This window comes from Pinus tabuliformis, chromosome 7 (assembly GCF_031772625.1).
Source record: "Pinus tabuliformis cultivar Carrire ecotype Pingquan chromosome 7, CPIR1, whole genome shotgun sequence".
Classification (NCBI taxonomy): Eukaryota; Viridiplantae; Streptophyta; class Pinopsida; order Pinales; family Pinaceae; genus Pinus; species Pinus tabuliformis.
The window spans coordinates 340087559-340093298 of NC_142293.1; the positions used below are offsets into that span (position 1 = coordinate 340087559).

Genomic DNA, 5740 nt, shown 5'->3' on the forward strand with positions numbered 1-5740 from the left:
TACACCCTATCCTATTCTCCTTATCGAAGGAGGACTTTCCCCTATTGAGAGCCTAGCTATGATTAGGTTTTTGTTGTACAAGCACAAACTCAATAACATAGACGATCATAGACTTCCTAAGTTAGCTTTAAATTCGAGCCAAAACCACCTAAGGCTCAATCGGGGTGGCATAAAGACACAAGGGCCTCGTTAAACTATTAGGAGATCAACGAGAATGATGCATTGCAAGACATAAATAACATTAAAGATATTGTTATTTCTAAGTTCAAAGAAAAAATGTGGTGTAAGATTTAGCGGCTAAAATAAAATTAAGTTATTATAAGAAGGTCATCAACCCCACCCTAGAAGATCAAAAGTATCCCTCTATTTTAACTAGCTCAAAAAAGAAAATTAATATAGCAAAGATTAAAAAGAATTCTCATGAGCTCCATAGTGAAACTCGTCGTTGGGTAGTTCCTAAAACGCCATGGATGGAAAGGATCTGCCATATATGTGAGAATATGAACATCGAGGATGAAAACCACTTCCTCTTAGAGTGCCCCGCGTACAACCACATTAGATCTCAGTTTCACAATCTTTGTTACAATACTGACCTTCCTATCATTTTACAATGTCAGGATTATAGTGTCTCCAAGCTTTTTGAGCATAGGAATAAATTTGTTTTTAGGTCAGATAGACCAATATTTGATCTCAAGGGACATTAACCATCATCATCATTTGACCCTCGTTTACAATGTCAAAATTATAGTGTCTCCAAGCTTTTTGAGCATAGGAATAAATTTGTTTTTAGGTCAGATAGACCAATATTTGATCTCAAGGGACATTAACCATCATCATCATTTGAGCGAGGGTCGGCATTTCCATGTAGATAAATAAACTCGCATCATCTTTATTCAACCAATAGTCATTCGATTTATTTGAAGAGCCGAGAAACCCTCGCAAACATAACCATGAGCTTTGTCGCGATCGGGAGACTCAGAAGAAGGACGCGAATTCTTTCAATTTCAGTTTACTGTTGAGGGTGTTGAGCACGATGACGTTGCGATGGAAGATACCATACCGTTGCTTTGGTCCTCCAACTGAACAACTGAATTACTTCTTGAAAGAAGTTGAGCAGGAATTCACAGAACAATGTCAAAGGGAAGAAGAGAAATACAAGGCTGTTTTTTCTAAACAATTGCAGGAGGCTAAGGAAAGATTGAAAGAGATAATTTTTGAGATAGAAGAAAACTGCAAAGCGTTGGTTGCTGATAGAGACTGAGGAGATTACTGAGAGGAGCCAAATGGAAGAACAGGCATGGGAAACTAATAAGGAGAAGCTTTTGTCTTCATTTGCTGCCTATAAGAAAAAAAAATGAAAGGGTCTTAGTTCAATCTAAAGAAGAAAAAATTGAATTGGAATCCAGATTGAATAAATACATTGCGAGGACACGGGAGTTACTTGAGGACAAACAATTGTGGATTTCTGAAATGGGAAATTTGGAGAGCAACATTGCAGAGCTACAAACAAAGCTTGATTTGATGAGTAGTTAAAAGGGATTACTGAGCCAGAAAATTACAGAGCTTAGCACTGAATCAGAGTCCTTGAGGGTCCAGTTGAATTTACATAATGCTAGGCTGACTCACTTGGAAGACGGGGCGCAGAAAAATGAGAAAGTTCTATGTCATTGTATGACAGAAAATATTGATTTGCAATTCGAATTGATGGAATCCAAGCAAAGCATTCAGTATTTGCTTAGAAAAAGTGAAGAAGAGAGGCAGTTGAGGGATGAGGAAAAGAGAAATTTGGAGGCCAATCTTGCAGAGCTGCAAACAGCTTTTGAATTGATGTCAAATCAAATGGAATCAATGATAAAAAAGAATATGGAGCTATGCACTGAAGTGGAGTTCTTGAAGACCCGGGAGAAAGAGTATAATGCCACACCAATTTGTATTCAAGAGGAGAAGCGGGTTCTGAAAGCTGAGCCTTCAAGCAATGAAGATATGTTATAATCTTTGCTGGCAAGAAATGCAAAAACTGATATTACGAGCTTTTGGCAACAGGTGCATGAAGGAGCCAAACAACGGTTAAATTTAATCGAGCAGTACAAGGAAACAGAAAATTCTCTTCGACCAGAGGAGATGGATGGTAGGAGGCTTTTGCGACAGACACAAAATCAGAGAGTTGAAGAGATGGACACTTCTCTGCATTCCCTCAAAACCGTTCTTGAATCTGAAAAACATCATCCCTGGCATGTGAGGTCAGTTTTGCTAGAAAATGGAGAACCAAATAATGGACATGAAGGTACTAATGGAAAACCTAATGGTGTACTAGAAAATGGAAAACCAAACCCTTCGCATGAAAGTGGAGATGAAAAACCGAATGGTTTGAATGGAAAGACAAAACTAAAACCTAATGGTGCAATCGAATTGCGACCATCAAATGGGAAGGTTGTAAATGAACGAAGGGTCAGAATGCCTGAAATGCCAACACCACCACCAAAACCAGTGGCTGAAATGTCAACATCAACAAAACTTGTGCCCGTAAAGCAAACACCAAAGGGAGTGCCTGCAAAGCAACCCTCAATTACTGTTCCTTCAAAGCCATGGGCGCCGTTTTTTCACCATTCTACATAATTTGTATCCAGAGTCGGTATTCTTATGATGAAGATTAAAATTTAGGCCGCTGAGTATAACACATGTACAATATGCGATAGTTGTTTTATTGAAAGTTATGGTGGTTCAACCCCTTTTATGGTTTTTCCTATACGTAGTCTTCAATCAGAGAGAAGATGCCATGTTAGAAATCTTCTGGTTATGGTTGGACATGTGCAGTTTTAATTTTGTCGTGTGGCATCACATAATTTTACATTTCTCGTAGGCATAGAGAATATTTGAATGATAGCTAGTATTGTTTTTTATATATTTTTTAAGTTTGCGTATTACAAGTAAAATTAGTTTAGTTATATAAATTAAACCAGTGCTTCAGTGAATTGAAAAAGATTGTTTTTTTTTTGAAAAATGTAAATTAATAATGCTGCAAAATGAATGTTTTTAGATAAGAAATTAATTAATAGTTTTTTGTTGCATTGGTTTAATGTCTGTTACTTATCAGCAACATTTTTTTGTTGAATGTCTACTATCTCCCTTAGCAACATTTATTAATGAAATTTGAGGCTAACCTTGTTTTATTAAAGTTCTATGTATTTCGTTAAATTTAAAATAAAAAAAATCTTAAATTTAAAATAAACAAATCTTAAAATTTCAAATCGTAAAAACAAATTTTCAAACTGTAAAAACAAATTTTCAAACTGTAAAAACAAAATTTCCTAAATAAAATAACTTTAACTTTAAAAATAATTGAGATCAAATTCAACACAAAATATACCTTAAAAAAACTAATCGAAACTAACATGAGCCTTACCTATAAAATTGCATTGAGTTTGCAATATAGAAAACCGTTATCTTAATGTGGATCGGAAATAGAAAAGTTGTATCCATTTAACTTTGTAAAAATTTAATAAAAAATATATGTCAAACCATACCTTTATAATTATTTTGATAGAAAATCTAAAAAAAATATGATCAATGGACCTATCGAATTTCCTTAGAATCTCCCTATTGGATATGACAATACTTGCAATCACATGGTTTGAAATGAAAATACTCTGCAAAATTTTAAGCAATCAAATGGGTCAATATAAAAGAAAGTGCGTGACTCGGGTTTCTTCGAAACAAGATCCGCAAGCGGCGGTAGTCCCTGCCATTGAAACTCAACTTTGAGAGATGCAAGTTGATTTAGGATTCATTTAATTTTTAAATTGCAAATCTCAATGTTGGACTCACACCCCGACCCTCGATTTCTACAGCGAACCAAAGGCCCATTGAACTCGAGTTTTTCGATTATTCGATTAGGAATATGCGCTCCGCGGAATAGTTGCAATTCATGTAACTCCACCGCCAAAATCATTTCGATTACCATTCCCTCTTCGTGGAGACATCCCGCTCTTTTCATGGTTCTCGTAATGCCTACCACGTTTCTTCGTGCATGTCCTACACCCCTGTCGTTGTGTCGTTGTATTCGGAAGTCGATCCACTGCATCTCATTAGACACGTCAATAGCCTCCTTCGTCGCCTTGAATTGTGATTGACTCTCGATATTTTCAGTTTTTCTTTGCAATCTGGGAGCAGCAGGGTTTAAACTGTGTACGGAGGCCGCCTATGCATGTGTATATTTATTTATGTCATCGGATCTTTCAATTCTGTCACTGATTTTAGCATCGTATTTTACTCTTCTATAATCCTGGATCCTGGATGTTTATTGTTTGTCGGTCTTGTTTGTCATGGGGTTTTTGGGTTTTTTGGACCTGAAGGAAATGAGCAGAGAAATTCAATCTCTGGCAGTTACTGGGAGGCAGAGGGCTTGCAAAGGGTGAGGAAGGATTAAGAGAGGAGCTAAAGAGGCAAATCCCATCTGGTGGGCAGTCCCCAAGTTTAGCTGGACAGGAGAAAAATGGAGAAAAAATGGAACCCAACAATCCCGCAGGTACTATTTCTACTAATTGGATTGGTGATGATAAGACCTTTGAAAAAGAATTACAAGGCATGACTGGTGGATTCCCTGGAGGTGAGAAGGGCTTAATCAAATTCGTTAGAGATAACCCCCCTCTCGCTAAGGATGGTGCTGCAGCTGAAATTTCTTCTGAATTGGGAAAGTTATCAAAGCCCAGGGCAGCACCGCAGCCTCCCCTACAGCCTGGCATGATTGTGCTTGTGAAGAATCCCGAGAATCCATACCACATGTTAAGCGGGACTGTGCAGAAGGTCGCTGATGGGAATGTTGGGGTGCTGTTTGAGGGTGGGAATCTGAGTAAGCTGGTGACTTTCAAGCTTGAGGACTTGGAACGGAGCAAGGGACCCGCCACGTCCAATCCTAAGTCTGCGATCCTGGAAACCATGGACATGCCATGAGTTTTATCAATTCTTTCTCTCTGTAATTATCCTTTTAGCAGCATTTAAATTGTTTTCATTGTTAAAAAAATACTGTAATGGAATTTGATTGTTTCTGTTTTGTCTTGGCTTATTGGTTCTAGTTTTGTTTATGCTATAGGATTATATTTTGTTTCTTCATTTTGTAGGGCGCACTCACCTTCAAGTAATTCATCCATCACCTTCAAATGCCCACCAGCAGCAGCAAGATGTAGAGGAGTGGCCCCAGGAGATTTTGGGCCAAATGCAGGTACATTCACATGTGCACCCATATTGAGAAGCCGTCTCACCTACACCATATAAATAACAGAAGAAAGACTGTCAAGCAAGAAAGCACTTTTTTCCAATATTTTTGCATATGCAAAAGAATGGTGATATCAACCGAGAACAGTGGTAAGTAACAGACGATTTCATTAATTTCACAATTTATATCCAATTAGAAAAGACTCTTCTTTTGCATGGATAGGTAATATGATTCTATCAACCAAAAACAGTGATCAGTACACTTAATTTAGAAATAACATAGACGATTTCATTAATTTCGCAATTTATATCCAATTAGAAAAGACTCTTCTTTTGCATAGGTAATATGATTCTATCAACGAAAAACAGTGATCAGTACTGACAGACAAGGTGAACACATTTGAAATTAGGATAAACATATGAAATTTCATTACTTGCGCAATAATTAGATGAAAAGCAAAAATAGAAAAAATAAGGCCACGTAGATATTTCATCTGCCATATTCATAAAAATCATGGCAGAGATTAAA

General features: G+C 37.1%; 1 pseudogene; it reads left to right on the top strand.

Moving 5' to 3' along the window:
• Positions 1 to 4004: 4004 nt before the first annotated feature.
• LOC149247335 (NAD(P)H-quinone oxidoreductase subunit S, chloroplastic pseudogene) lies at positions 4005 to 5038 on the top strand (annotated as a pseudogene).
• The last annotated feature ends 702 nt before the right edge of the window (positions 5039 to 5740 follow it).